This window comes from Tiliqua scincoides, chromosome 2 (genome assembly GCF_035046505.1).
Source record: "Tiliqua scincoides isolate rTilSci1 chromosome 2, rTilSci1.hap2, whole genome shotgun sequence".
Classification (NCBI taxonomy): Eukaryota; Metazoa; Chordata; class Lepidosauria; order Squamata; family Scincidae; genus Tiliqua; species Tiliqua scincoides.
The window spans coordinates 26,117,898-26,133,460 of record NC_089822.1 but is presented as its reverse complement, the minus strand read 5'-3'; positions in this window follow the sequence as shown (position 1 = coordinate 26,133,460).

Sequence of the window (15,563 nt, the reverse complement as noted above, 5' to 3'; positions counted from 1 at the left end):
AAAAAATTTGTCTTGCGAAGCACGGCATAGAAAAATTTGTCTTGTGAGTCACCAGAAAAAATCGCAAAAATGCTTTCGTCTTGCGAGTTTTTCGGTGTGCGAGGCATTCGTCTTGTGAGGCACCACTGTATTTGCATCAAGAGGACTTTGGAGAAAATCTCCACTCAGCAAGGAAGCTCAGTGGATGATCTGGCCAGTCACCAACTTTCAGCCTATCCTGAGTCATAAATTTCTTGTTAAAACAGAATGGGAGTATTCATGTATGCCAGACCAGGTTCCTTGCAGAAAGGGAAAGATACAAATGTAACAGATAAATGCACATATTCAGTAAAGTGGAAATAAAAGAAGTTTAACAATTCTACATTATAATGTATTGACCTTCCTGGGATGTATGATGGGAGAGGCAAAGTCTATGCAAATGAGGCTAACATATACCCCTATATGCATTTGTATAAATCTGGCACTGTGCATCTGTGCAAAGCAGGGCCACTGGCTTCTCTGCATTCAGCTGGCAGTTTGGAATGATATACAGTGCCATGGCTTTGCCTCTTCTGCAGTGGAAGGCTGAGGCTCATTTCATATGAACTTTCCCCTTTTTTATGTATGCCTGAAAAGCTTGGCGGGCACACTTGCATGGTAGCAAACAACACCAGAAGGGGACATTGCAAGTGATCTAATGTGGGAAAAGTTCTTATTCGCTGAATTACTCATAGGCAAGTCAATACCGTTGCCTATGGGTAGCGTTTGTCTTGCTGTCGGCATTTGGTCTTGCTCCCTCTGGGACAAAGTGTGTGCAGCTTGCAGAGAATTAGAAACAAATGATTCCTCATTGAATTGATGGGCAGCCCAATCCTGAGCTGCCTGGCATGCGGGGCTGCAGCGGCACCAAAAATGGCTGCTACTGCATCCAGCACACTTCAGGCAGCTGCAGCCTCCTCCTCGGGAGGAGGAGACTTTTGTCACCTTCCCCCAGGTAAACCAAGTAGCCCCACAATGGGGCTACTCAATTCTACAACAATCCGAAAGTTGGCCTATAGTGAAGAATCTCTGTGTTGGGTGGTCTGCCCCCTCAGCTGTATGGATCGAGGAGGCTAAGGTGTAGATCTTAGGTAACAAGAACCAAGAGACCATCCCCACTGTTCATCATTTGTAGTTTAGACATGCCTGAAGTTCTGAATGCGTACTTTAGCCCATATAATATGACATCAAAAGGTAAGTTTCCTGCTGGCTGACACAGTGAGACATGCAGAGGCATGCATGTTGAATATTGTCATTCAACAGATCCTATGGCTTGAACAAGGAAGAGATCCCAAATACATTAAGTCCTCATTTAAAGTTGTGGATAGGTTCTTGGAAATTGCAACTTTAAGCGAAACAACTTATAACAAAACCAATTTCACTGTAGGATATTTGGTATACATAAACAAGAGGTAAGTTACTACAGCATATTTCTGGTCACTAAGACATCACTAAATGTCCAAATGAAGACCCAAGACATTTCTAACATTAAACAGTGAAAGAAATGTGAGATTTTGGAGCCCGGGTAAACCCAAAGAGACATGGAGAGAATGTGCAAACTCCATAGAGTCAGTGGCCCTGGCCAGGTATTGATTGCTTTTTCTCATCCATTTTATAATGAAATGACTTAAAATGAAATGACTTTAACCCATTTCTGTCCAGCTCACAGGTGTACACATTTTATCCCTGTTCCGTAAATGCAACATTGAGTAGAAATGGCTTAAGCAATGACTTGCTGTAATCCTATTCGCAGGCTGCAGAGCAAAAACTCAAAAGAGGCTGCTTGGGCTCTGAAAGTCTGTCTCCTGGGGCACAATCGAAGGCTGAAAAAGATAATCAGGAGATCCCCAGAGATAGAGCTAGTTTTCAAAGGTACGTGTTGTAAGCGTCCCAAAGAGGCCAGGAACACAAGGCTCTTAACTTCCATTAGAGAGTAGATAAGTGCAGTGTTGGTGAAATGAGGTGGCAAAGTTGACAACTGTAATATGTGTCAGGCACCTTCAGAAGAGCTCCGAAGACACCTCTGACATGTCTGCGAGCAATGCTTTCACAGAATCCTTTTCTTCATTTCCCTCCGGTGACTGAGTATATTGTGTGTAAAATGGTGCGTGCCGTTTGTCTTGCTTTCCTGATTTAGATGGAGTGGCTCCTGCATTGTTCATTGCTTTCCTCCGCTATTGACTTCTACCATAAATGGAAGCAGACACAGGCCAGATATGTTTGAGAACAAGAACTGCATAGCTGTGGCCATTCCATCATTGAAGTAAACCACAGTAATCCTCTAAGAAGATTAATTGTGATTTAATGTCTCCGGTCATTTTTGTTCATCTACTTCATAAATGCTTCCATTCAGCTCTACCACACTTTATCTTGAGTTCTGCAGAACCAAGATACCTTTAAGTTTAAAATTTAGAAAGGCAACATGAACTACAAAATGCACCCATCAAGTTTGGCTGAAAGACAGTGGGCACAATCCTATAATGCACTGGAACAGGCAAGCCAAGAACAGCTCAGCCAGAGGCAAGGGGAAACACTTGCCCTTACCTCTGGGTAAGGGCTGCTGGCCCCTATTATGGGTCTCCTTGGACTTGCGCCACCTCTTGAGGTGGCACAAGTCCAAGGAGAGAGGAGTGTCTTGAAGCAGCTCCATTCTCCCCAGGAACGGGAGTTGGGATCCAGCATACCTACCAGATTCTAGCCCCACCTCCCACTCCCCACCTGCCCACCCACCCACCTGCCCCTGGGGCCGCCCACTGCCCACCCTCCCCCCATCCAGGAACCCCTCCTCCCTGCCTCCCTTGCCCACCTTTACTTCTGCATTAGTCCAGCTGGGCCAACGCAAGTTCGAGAGAGGAAGCTGGCGCGGAGGCTTGCATCAGCCTCTGCAGGCCAGTACTTCTTGGAGCGCCAGCCCGGCTTTCTCTCAAGGAGATGCAAACATGCATTACAGCATGTTTGCGACCTTCCTGGGCCGGCGCAAGGGACTTGCATCAGCCCATGGGCGCCTTTGGATTGTGCCCAGTGTCATGTAGCAGATATACTAGAGGTACATCAGCTGTAGGGTCAGGTTGGCAGACCATTGCTGTAGCTTTAGTTTAGTTCAGTTGAAAGGAAGTATTTTGAATAGTTGTCCTATCTTTTGTAGTAGAGAATCTGTGGCATAAATGGAACTGACTAGTCTGCTCCAATCTTGAATCAGTCCACACAGGCCCAATCCTAAACTCCCCCAGGGCTGAGCTCCAGCACTGGCTCTGGGTGTCACAAATGTGCCATAAGGCATGTCCATGGCACCCGGAGAGGAGAGGCCACCTGCACTTGGCCAGCACCAATCAATGCAGAGCCTGAGCGCTGCATAGAGGGCCAGTCGGTGCTCCTGCAGTGTCAGTCAGTAGTGAGTATGTTAGGGGTGGGAGAGATGGAGAGTGAGCAGAATGGGTTGAGGGAGTGCGGGTGGGTGAGGAACCAGCCTGGGAGGGGTTAGAACCAGTGGCGCTCTGCTTCGCTGTATCCTTGTGTGGGGCTGAAAAGCTAGACATGGAGGCTCTGAAGTCTGCTCTGGCAAAATAGCTGACACAGACTTGAGAAGCCCCATTGTAGGACCTGAGGCTTTTCCCAAGGGAAGGGGACAAAAGTCCCCTTTCTCTGAGGAGACCTCCGGTGATCTCAGCGGTGCTGCTGGATGTAGTGGTAGCCATTTTGGCTCCGCTGCACACAGTGTCTTGTGGGATAGGATTGGGCTGTTACTCATTGTTGAATAAATGAACCAGAAAAGCAGCTGCACCATTTGTGTGTCCTGGTTCAACATCAAGTTTATTAACCTTCTAGTTCAGGGGTGTCCAAACATTTTGGGAGGAGGGCCACATCATCTCTCTGATGCTATGTCGGGGACTGGGGAAAAAAAGAATTAATTTACATTTAAAATTTGAATAAATTTACATAAATGAATTTATTAGAGATGGAACTTATATGAATGAATGAAAGTCTTGCTATAGCTCAAGGTCTATAAAAGGCCTTGCACAAAGCAAGGCCAGCCTTTCCTTCGCTGCCACTGCTGCATCATAGATGTGGAACAGCAAGTAGTGGAGGGAGCCCTCATCCCACAGCTCAGGTGAGAGGTTGAACAGTCGTCCTCATGCTGAGAGCAGTTGCGTCGGGCCAGCACGGGCTCCAGTAAGTCTCTGAAGGGCCAGAGGCTCATTGGACACTGGGGGCTCCCTGAGGGCCAGATTGGGAGCCCCTGAGGGCCGCAAGTGGCCCCCGGGCCAGGGTTTGGGCACCCCTGTTCTAGTTGATGGAGACTCTCAAAGAAGGTAGTGCTGTTCTCCCGAGGGAAACTTTGTTTCTTTATCAGGAAGACTGAGTAAGTAGGCATTTAGCCTTAAATGAGAATTTAAAAACAGAGCATGTGACTCTTGTGCCTAGAAGTCTGATTTCCACAGTCACCCCAACTTAAAATCAAGATGGCCTGCATTCAACCCTAACTCCTCTCCGGGTGAGCACCAATAACACAGGCCAACACACAATTTACTTCCTTAAAGGTTACACCAATTCCTGGGTATATTTGGGGTATATGGCATAGCCTCATTAGTGAATAGTTCAAGCAGCTTCCTCATGAGGAAGCCTACACCATGGCTTCCTCATGAGGAAGCTGCTTGAACCATTCACTAATGAGGCTATACTATATCTCCAAAACTAGACGTGATAGGACAAAACGGATGCCATTTTTGGAATCAGCACCCCAAATTCACATCAAACCATCATAAAGTTTGGGAAACACATTTCTGACCCTCAATTTTGTAGGCCTGTGTAATCAGATCCAAGGCTGTCAGCACAATTCAGCAGGGAAATACCGTTAATCCTGGCTTTCTGACAAGCATGCCAGACACACACTCACACTTCATACAGTGTACGTAATCTGGTGTATGAAATAACAAACGATGATGCAGCCCTTATCCATGAAGCTTACTGAGTTGCTTCCTGGCAAATCACAATCTCTAAGCCTAATCTACTTCGAAAGGTCTTGTGTGAAGCTGAAATGAGCAAATCCCCTATGTTATCATCAGCTTCTTGGAGGATGGATGGGATACAAATATGATAAATATTGAAAGAGCCACAATTAGGGTACAAATAAATTTCTTTGAGCTGTTAACACAAATTAGGTATATTTTGCAGTTGAAGGCATTCAATCCCCTTTTCAGGCATTCTTTTAACGTGAAGATCAGTTTGTTCATTACAAGATGATTTAGTGACAGCTATACCATATTGGTGAGCTTTATTTTATTGGGCAAAATGTGGTGCTTCAGTCTGATAGTAACAAAATACAAACAGATTGAGTGTGCAAATTTTTGCTTTGGATTTTTCTGGAACTGAAAATAATTACATTGCAGAAAAATGTGAATGTATCACTGAGTATTTGTAAAGCATCTAATCTACAAGCCAGGATGGAAATGCATACAGTGGCAAACAGTCAAAAGTCAAATTATACAAAAACATCCATATGGCAATTTCATTTAATGATGGATTTACTACTTAGTAGGACATTGGTTCCCAAACTGTGGGTCAGGACCCACTGGTGCATCATGACCTGATTTTTGGTGGGTCGCCAAAAGGTGATGAGAGATCAGATTATTAATTGCCTCAAGTCCTGAGGCTATTGAAAAATCAGATACTGTAGCTGCTAATTAATCTGCAAAGAGCTCAGCTTCTGCAGTTTGCAAGATAGTTGCTAACTGCTCTGCAAGGAGCTGAGCTCCTGCAGTTTGCAAGCATGTGTAAAATATAGAGAAATAAAGTTTGAGGGACTTTTTCTAGTTATTATTTATAAGTAAATAAATAAAATATTTTTGGCTACATCCCCTTCTTTTAAAAGTCTGGTAAACCTAGGTGGGTCCCGATAGAGTGTTATTTTAAAAAGTGGGTCATGGTGCTAAAAGTTTGGAAATCACTACCGTAGGCAATTGACTAGCCATCCCAGTTCTTCATTGTAATATCTTGTTCTATTTCTTGGAGATTTATTGCTAGAGTGGATAGGAAAATCAGATGTGTGGCACATAAGATTCCTGTTACGGACTTAGGGCGCAATCTTAACCCCTTTTGTCAGTGCTTTCCAGCACTGGCACAGCGGTGCCAATGGGCCGTGTGCTGCATCCTGCAGTTGGGGAGCAGTCATGGAGGCCTCCTCAAAGTGAGGGAATGTTTGTTCCCTTACCTTAGAGCTGCATTGCCCTTATGTCAGTGCTGGAAAGCACCGACATAAGGGGTTAGGATTGCACCCTGACTTGGATAAATTGTCTTCTATCAACAAAATATGAAACCAGATTTATGCTTTATATTGCAATGTGGTGTATAGAACATGAGTTCTAGCAATGCAAGAGCCTTTGCAGTGGTCACCATCATGCACAACCGGGCCACTGCTGCAAAAGGCCAGAGGTGTGGCATACACACCAGCAGTTCCTGGAAGTTCCACCATTCTCAGTAAGTTGGTGGCAGATGCAGGAAGGGGGAGCTTTGGTGGCGTTCTGGGGTGGGGAGTGGACTGGAGGAGGTAGATCTTGGTAGCAAATGCACACACCGGATCTTATCCCCCATTTTTCAGCCCACCTCAGCCACTTTCTCTTCTTGGTCTTGTATCAGTCACACAGCTGGTATGGATCCCAGGGGACCCATAGGCTGGTAGAAGGCCTACTCAAAGGTAAGTAAAAAAGTTGTTTGCTTACCTCAGGAGGGCCTTCTGATTGCCAATCGCCACCATTGGATGAAGAGTGTGCTCCATCAGCACAGCTCCATTATTTTCAGTAGGTAGGTCTGGGCAGTTTGACTCATAATACCTATGATAACACCATTCTCCAAAGCTTGAGGTAGAACCATGCTGCTATTTTGTTTCCCTGCTGACAATACATATAGATAGCCAGGGACATATAAGATAGATGAGACTGAAAGGTCCTGGCCGGGAACACACAGGTACAGTTGTGAGTCACTAATAAGAACTTAGCTACATATTATGTTCACTGTATGAGAGAAGCTCAGCTCTACTTGTTGAGAATTCTGGTCATAATCACACACAGGGGAAAGAACAATTGTTAGTCATGTTTCTCTGTCTGTTTTGTCCCCATCCCCCCGGACCTTGCAATTAATTTTCTCCTGAAGTTCGGATGCTAAGGAATCGCACAAATTATCCATGAAGGAGAGAGGCAACTAGCTATAAGCTGCTTCTTCTCTGTTCTCGAGACTGAGATTTTCTTCCATTGTTTATCTTATCATGTGTGAGCCATCAGAATTCCCAATGTTCAGAGCAGGCCTGATCTCATGTGGTGGTGAGTAGCCCAGCCTTCGTACTATGAAAGGGAAGTCCTTTATGGTTGTGTAGAAGAGGGCAGGAGAGAGGGTGGGAAGAAACAGAACTTGGAATGTGTGTTCTGCCACTGCAGGCCTTGGATATGATTGGGCTGTAAGAGAGGTCATCTGCCTCTTGGACAATACACTAAGAACATAAGAAGAGCCCTGCTGGATCAGACCAAAGGCCCATCCTGTCCAGTTTCCTGTATCACACAGTGGCCCACCAGGTGCCTCAGGGAGCATACAGGAGAGCACTGCACTGTTCTACCTTGATGTGTGTTACATCCAAGGGGCCCTACTCTGCTGAAGTTGTTTATTGGTGCAATGAAGTTGGCTTTCTTCCTTTCCTTGTGTTTCAACTTCTTCCAGCCAACTGGTCCAGCCCAGATCAATCATTCTCCTATGCAGTCCTGCCTAATTGCTATAGAATTTAGCCAAAGTCCTTTTCATTAATGAGATTGAAAGCAGCCACATAAAATGATAAGAGTCCTGCGCTGCTTTTCTGGGAATGGCAGCTGGCACCAGTGCCTCTGGTGCCACGCCAGGTAATGCCCCCTTCCCATTTTTCCACTCTCTGTATTGGAAAAAGGAGAAGGGATGGAGCAGAAGAGGCAGTGCAGAGGAGATGAAAGTGATGGCCTAGGACAGGGGTGTCCAAACTTTTTGGCACGAGGGTCACATCATCTCTCTGACACTGTCGGGGAAAAAAAAGAATTAATTTACATTTCAAATTTGAATAAATTTGCATACATGAATTTATTAGAGATGGAACTTATACGAATGAATGAAGGTGTTGCAGTAGCTCAAGGCCTATAAAAGGCCTTGCACAAAGCAAGGCCAGCCTTTCCTTTGCTGCCACTGCTGCATCACAGATGTGAAACAGCAAGTAGTGGAGGGAGCCCTCATGCCACAGCTCAGGTGAGAGGTCGAACAGTCGTCCTCATGCTGAGAGCAGTTGCATAGGGCCAGCATGGGCTCCAGCAAGTCTCTGGAGGGCCAGAAGCTCATTGGAGACCGGGAGCTCCCCAAGGGTCTGATTGGGAGCTCCCGAGGGCCGCAAGTGGCCCCCTGGTCGAGGATGTCCCCCTTTTCCAATGCAGGGAGTGGAAGAATGAGTGGAGGCAAATGGGAGGATGGAAGTGGGTTCTGCCACCCAGCTGCTGCCTGATGCAATCACCTCAGTTGACCTCATGAAAGGGACAGCCCTGGCTGTAAACAGACAAATTCTGCAGAATGCCTTGTCATTTTGATGGCATGTTTTACAGCCACTGTGATTATAGGAATAGTATGCTCTGATCTCCAAGTTTGCCTGTCACATAGTCCTATCTACACGGGGACAGTAGAAACCACTTATTTGTTGAAGAAAGCATTTTTCATGTCAGACGTTTCCAAACTTCCAGTCATAAATTCGACTTTGTTTATCATTTAAGGAAAACTTTGAATGATGTCTAACTATTTAGCTTTTCCTTCTGAGGGCACACCGGGTTTAGTACTATTTAAATGGCTTGCTTGTCCTTTGTTCCAAGGATACCCTGCTCACCCAAACTAAAAATATAGTGAAACATTTTGAACAGAACATCCAATGCTGTTCAAGGTTGGAGTTCAAGTTTACTTCCTGAGGCATCTGCATTGATTTCTCCAGAGAAGGGATCCAATCATAGCTTCTGTAAGGGTAAGTCTTGCCTCACAAACCTTTTAGAATTCTTTGAAGGTCAACAGGCATGTGGATGCGGAGAATCCGTGGACATTATATATCTGGACTTTCAGAAGGCGTTTGACATGGTCCCTCACCAAAGGCTGCTGAGAAAACTCCACAGTAAGGGAATTAGAGGGCAGGTCCTCTCCTGGATTAGGAACTGGTTGAAGTTTGGGAAGCAGAGAGTGGGTGGGCAATTTTCACAATGGAGAGGGGTGGAACGTGGAGTGCTCCAAGGATGTATCCTGGAACCTGTACTTTTCATCCTGTTCATAAATGACCTGGAGACAGGGTTGAGCAGTGAGGTGAGCAAGTTTGCAGATGACACCAAACTTTTCCGAGTGGTGAAGATCAGAAGAGATTGTGAAGAGCTCCAGAAGGATCTCTCCAAACTGGGAGATTAAGCAGCAAAATGGCAGATGCATTTCAATGTAAGTAAGTGTAAAGTCATGCATGTGGGGGCAAAGAATCAAAACTTTACATATAGGCTAATAGGTTCTGAGCTATCTGTGATAGATCAGGAGAGAGATCTTGGGGTTCTGGTGGACCGCTTGATGAAAGTATCAACCCAATGCGCGGTGGCAGTGAAGAGGGCTAATTCCATGCTTGGGATCATTAGGAAAGGCATTAAGAATAAGACAGCTAATATTGTAATGCTGTTGAAAGAAAATATTTCTTTACCCAGCATGTAATAAGTGTGTGGAACTCCTTGCCACAGGATGTAGTGATGGCATCTTGCCTGGATGCCTTTAAGAGGGATTTGGATAAATTTCTGGAGGAAAAGTTCATTATGGGTTACAAGTCATAGTAGGCATGTGCAAGCTCTTGATTTTAGAGGTGGGCTACCTCTGATTGCCAGACGCAGGGGAGGACAAATTGTGCCTTTTGTCTTGTGTGCTCCCTGGGGCATTTGGTGGCCACTGTGAGATACAGGAAGCTGGACTAGATAGGCCTTTGGCCTGATCCTGCAGGGCTCTTCTTATGTTCTTAATCAGCCTTCATAAGAATCTCTGCTGGCACTAGTGCTAAATAAATGCTACAAATTAACACAATAGTAGTAGTAGCACTAGTGCTACTACTGGTAGCAGTAATTGTACTAGTAGTAACAGAAGCAATAGCAGTAACTATGTAGGAGGAGCAAACATACATGACTAAATATAAGGGGGAAAACTGATTTAGGGTTTCCATGAAACCTTGTCAATGTCACAGGAGTTATTTTCTTTAAACTGTTAATGAATAATAATAATAATAATAATAATAATAATAATAATAATAATAATAATAATAATAATAATAATAATATATCATCACAGTGGTATTCAAACTCTCAGTTAATCTTGTTGGGGGTGGGGAGGAGTCTGGGGTGCACTCATCAGTCCCTGCAGCAGCCGTCCTGGGGTGTGGGGAGTCCTGCCCGAGGGACTGCAGGGCTCCCCAGATTTCCAAAAGTGAAAGTGGAGCAATCACGCTCCACTTCCATTTTTGAGGCAATGGAGCGCGGTCGCTACTTTCTGCAGGCTGGGGGGCCCTGCAGGTGCTCTCACAGGGCTCCCTGCACCCCCAACAGGCTGCTGCAGGGACTGGCGACTGCATCCCAGTCCCTGCAGCCCCATTAGCGACGCGATCCTGGGGATTGAGTTGCCGCCTCCTCCCGGCCTCCTCCCTGCCCCCGCCCCGTTACGACGCTCCAATTTGAAAACCACTGCCTTATCAGTATATGTTTTTTTCCCAAGCCAGCAAGAATAATCTGAGAGTGGAAACAGGCTGCCAGTTGTGGATCTCCCATATAGCCAACACAAATGGGTATTAGAGGGAACGTATACCCACTACCTGCAGGACATGTGTGATAGTCCACGTGGCCCCCTTTGCTTTTGCCTCAAAAACTTCAAAACAGAGGGGACATATGCTCCTTCATTTCCTCTGATCCGCCCCTGTTTCAGTGCCAAAATACCTCACTGCCATCATGCAAACAAAACCAGACTCACAGAGAGAGAGAGAGAGAGAGAGAGAGAGAGAGAGAGAGAGAGAGAGAGAGACTGCATTTGCAATCCTCTCTGCCACATAGTTGCAGAAGTCACCCCAAATCGGTCCAACACATGTAATGAAGGAGCTCTGGACAGTCTACATGGAAAGAAAGAATAAACATTTTAAAAAGTACAGCTTGCTCAGGTTGTTGGTCTCTTTGGGAGCTTCGTGTTCTGGGTGTTTCCTCTCTTGCATTCCCTCAAGGGGGGCACACTGGCCTTGAAGTAACCCCTCTGTGTGTGTGGGGGGACACACACACACAACTGGGCTGGCTTCCCTTGCTGATCTCTCTTAGGATAGTGATAGTGTCTTCGGGAGCTGGGGGAATTGAGAACAGTTGCTAGACAAAGATAACCCAGGGAAGAACAGTTCTGATTTGTGAAACAGATTAACACACTTGTGTAAATATTTTCCAGTCTAACACTTAGCAGTGCCTGCGCCAGTGTGACTCATTGCTTTCCTCCTACTGTCTTTGCTTTAGCTTCAAGAAATGGTCAAGTAAGTTAAACAAGGGGAAAGGGGACCCTCACTGAGCAAAGACAGTGCTGAACATAAGTATACCCTCTGCTCTGGTATTTATATAGTGTGTATTAATAGCTTAAACTTTGAACAACCTATTCTATAAAGCAGCTATTCCTGGGCAATTGACATGTCATGGTACCAGCAGCAGTTATAAGACTTCAGGGTCGTCACATGCAACAACAGTAAAATACTTTCAAAATGTATTTCCGTATTTCTCATTCCATCCTGATGTGGATCTACCTCAGAATGCCAAGTGCAAGGGAGGGCACTAGGATGCAGGTCTCTTGTTGCCTGGTGTGCTCCCTGAGGCATCTGGTGGGCCACTGTGAGATACAGGAAGCTGGATTAGATGGGCCTTTAGGCTGATCCAGCAGGGCCCTTCTTATGTTCTTATGGAGGCTCTTTGCCCTGGACCAGCCATTTTCAACCACTGTGCCATGGCACACTGGTGGACCGCAAATGGTCCCCAAGTGTGCCGCAGGAATTTGGGAGAGGGTCATTTATTAGTAGGGCCATTGGGGGATGTGAGCCCCCCACTGACAGCAGCGTGCCTTCTCAGCTGCCCCAAACCAATGGTGTGCCTTGACCATTTAAGTGCCTTGCCAGTGTGCCATGATATGGAAAAGGTTGAAAATCACTGCCCTAGACGATACTATTGACGATAACGGAGGTCTGGTCTAGAGGGTAGAGCCTCCATTTGCCTGAAGATAACATCCACAAGGTCGCCAGTTCGAGGCCACCGGCACCATGCGACCTTGAAGCAGCTGACAAGCTGAGCCGAGTTATTCCATCTGCTCTGAGCGTGGGAGGATGGAGGCTAGAATGTGAAAACAGATCAGAAAGAAACATCTGAATGTTGTGGTTCTTGGAAGATAGAACCTTCTTTCAATTGTAAAAATCCCTATGGGGATTTAAATAGCCTGCCTATGTAAACTGCCTTGAATAAAGTCTTGAATAAAGACCAAGAAAGGTGGTATATAAATACCTGTATAAAAAATACCTGTGTATATATGATGTGCATATAACCATATATATATATGGCAAAAGTTTCATTAGATGGTCCCAACAGACTTTATGTTTGCAATGGAGCCTGAGATGCAATATCACTGTGAGAATGCTTTGCCTGTTGGCAGTGGGGAAATGCACAGTCTGATTGTGTAATGTCACATGTTGGGTTTTATTCAGCACCCCAGCTAAACAGAACCAGGGACAGAGGAGAAAAGAGACACTGACGGGCAACAGCTTTGTATCTTTTGGAACATCTAGTTCTACCTTAAGAGGATGGGGTATCCAGACAGACATGAACGTCTGTCTGGATTATATATGCCTCTTGCATATTTTCATCACACACAACACATGTTGCTAAAAGGGTCTTCAAGCATATATTTGATTTGCTGATAAACCAGCAGCAAATGGTCAACAAAAATGCCCAATTTTTGAGTTTCAGTTGGTTTTTGCTCCAGTTCTAAAGGACTGAAAGTGACAGTGTAGCCCTACAGAGGTCAGCAGGGCATCTTCCTTATTAACCTTGGTGGATGCAGAATTTCATTTTTATAAGTGAAGAAGGAAGCCATATAGCAGGCAGTGAAGGTCAGCAAATTCTGGCTCATTTGGAACTTTTTCCATTAATGCAGCAGTGTAAAGTCACCAACTAATGAAGAGTCATTTCGAGTGATTTTTCAAAATGAGACTTTACCATGAACTGCTGACTCATTCGAAGAAAGGAGAGGAAGTTCCAAAAATGAAGGCCCCTCCAAGGTAGAACTTCTGCTAATTGTAATGTCCATTCTTATGCAAGGTGCCACTTCTCCCAGGAGCCCAATTTGCGACAGGTCAATGGAGACATTTGCTTGTTGATGCCTTTTTAAGAATTGTGCACTTAAGGTATGCCATGATGACCATGAGGGCACCCAAGACCATGGTGCATGTAATACTCCACTATAGGTGGAGCCATAATTGCGGTAAAGTATTTAATTTGCATCAAAGAAGGGTTCTGTTAATGTAAAATGAAAATACTTCACTAAGCCTTATCAAGTGAAGAATCCACTCTAGATTTACACTGATTCAACCAGATAACAGTTTTCAACCATCCCAGTTAAAGAAATAATGAGTGATACTTCATTGGCTTCCATTGTGATCCATTGGCTTCCAATGAAAGTTTTATTCCATTAAAAGCAGCATTGTGGTCATACGTTCGGTTCTGGAACAGTGGGAGGGGGCAAGGGCCTCAAGGCCTTCTGCCCTGTTATGGTTTCTCTCCATTTCACTTCTCCCTGCTGTTCTATTTACCAAAAAACCCAAAACATAGAGGGCCATGTTAAACATTCATTATTACACATTGTTTGATCTTACAGCCCAATCCTATGCAGGTCTACTCAAAAGTAAATCCCACTGTCTTCAATGGTGACTACTCCCAGGAAAGAGTACATAGCATTGTAGCCTTACAGCACAAACCTAGACATGTCTGCTCAGAAGTAAGTCCCTTACATTGAATGGGATTTACTACTAGGAAAGTGTGTTTAGGATTGCAGCCTTAGGGCACAATCCTAACTAGGTCTACTTAGAAGTAAGTCCTATTTTGTTCAATGGGGCTAACTCTCAGGAAAGTGTGCTTAGGATTGCAGCCTAAGTTGCTCAAGAAGGGGCTCAATCCTATCCAACTTTTCAGTGCTGATGAAGTCATGTCAACAGGACGTGCTGTATCGTGTAGCCTTGGGGCTGCATTAGCTCTGGAAAGTTGGATAGGATTGGTCCCAAGGTTACCTTGGCTGACGTGGATTATCTCTTTGCAGTTCCCTTCTTTGGCCCCAACTGGGGGGTGGCATACATACTGAATCCCTGATTGACTTCTTTTTGGCCACCAGTTTAATTGAGCTACACGTTTGGTTCTTGACACTGGACTATTATCCCTGTTGTTAAGGGCAGGTAAATGTACACCTTCCCCATCTCTACAGCAATGCTTCTGAGCATCCTGGGACTTTGCTGGAGGAATCTGATGGTCTGCTGATGGCACTGCTGTTATGCAAAAAAATCTTTGGCTCAGAGACTTGGTAAGCAATGAACACTCATTAGACAAGGACAAAACCTCTCATTAATTAAAAGACATGATATTCAAGAGTGTAGTGACACTTTCTCCTATGAAATCTCCAAGAGGAGCTCAGGGGTATAATTACGAAGTAGGGATTTTGGAGAAAATTATTTTTACAGAAGTTCTGTGTCTGCAAAATGTGATATGTGTTTCTGTCCCAGGTGATAAGCAACAAGGATGAGCGCGACAAACCTGGCAATACTAAATAAAATCCCAATCGCATTTAGCAGGACGTCGCTATGATAGGGTGACCTTCCCTCTTTGGCACAAAAAGGAACGCATTTCAAGATAGGTGACAGACATATAATTACAATAGATCATCAATGTTGCTGAACAATGAGATATATAAGCTTATTCTGGGCAACCAAGAGAAAGTGCATTCTTCTATCTAAAATGTGGCTGAAAATCTATCCACTTAATTTCCGGTAGTTATACGCTGCAGCTCCATGGACCTTTGTTGTATCTGCAGTTTTACTGCCTGACTGTTATTACCTTTGTCATTCTCTGGGTGGAAATCAAAGTTACCTTGTCTTGTCATTTTCATCGCTTTGAGCAAGTGGAAAAATAATGAAGTACAGTATCAAAGGACTGTGGTTGGAATGTAAGCTGAAGATATTTTTCTTTTGCCATCTGAAATTTAATTAAAACCAGGATGGCTTTATAAATCAATTTACAACACTGCAAATCTCTCATTTAGATAATGTAACTTTCTGTCATACCTATTTTGACTTTAACTATAATTCATTACACCCTATATTCTCATTTTAGCTTCAAGTTCTTAACTGGCACATCAACCAGCATTAAGTATAATTTTCTTCTCATTGTTATAATTAAATTGTATTAATCCTCCTACTGAGCAAGTAAATCCTTTCAGCATCT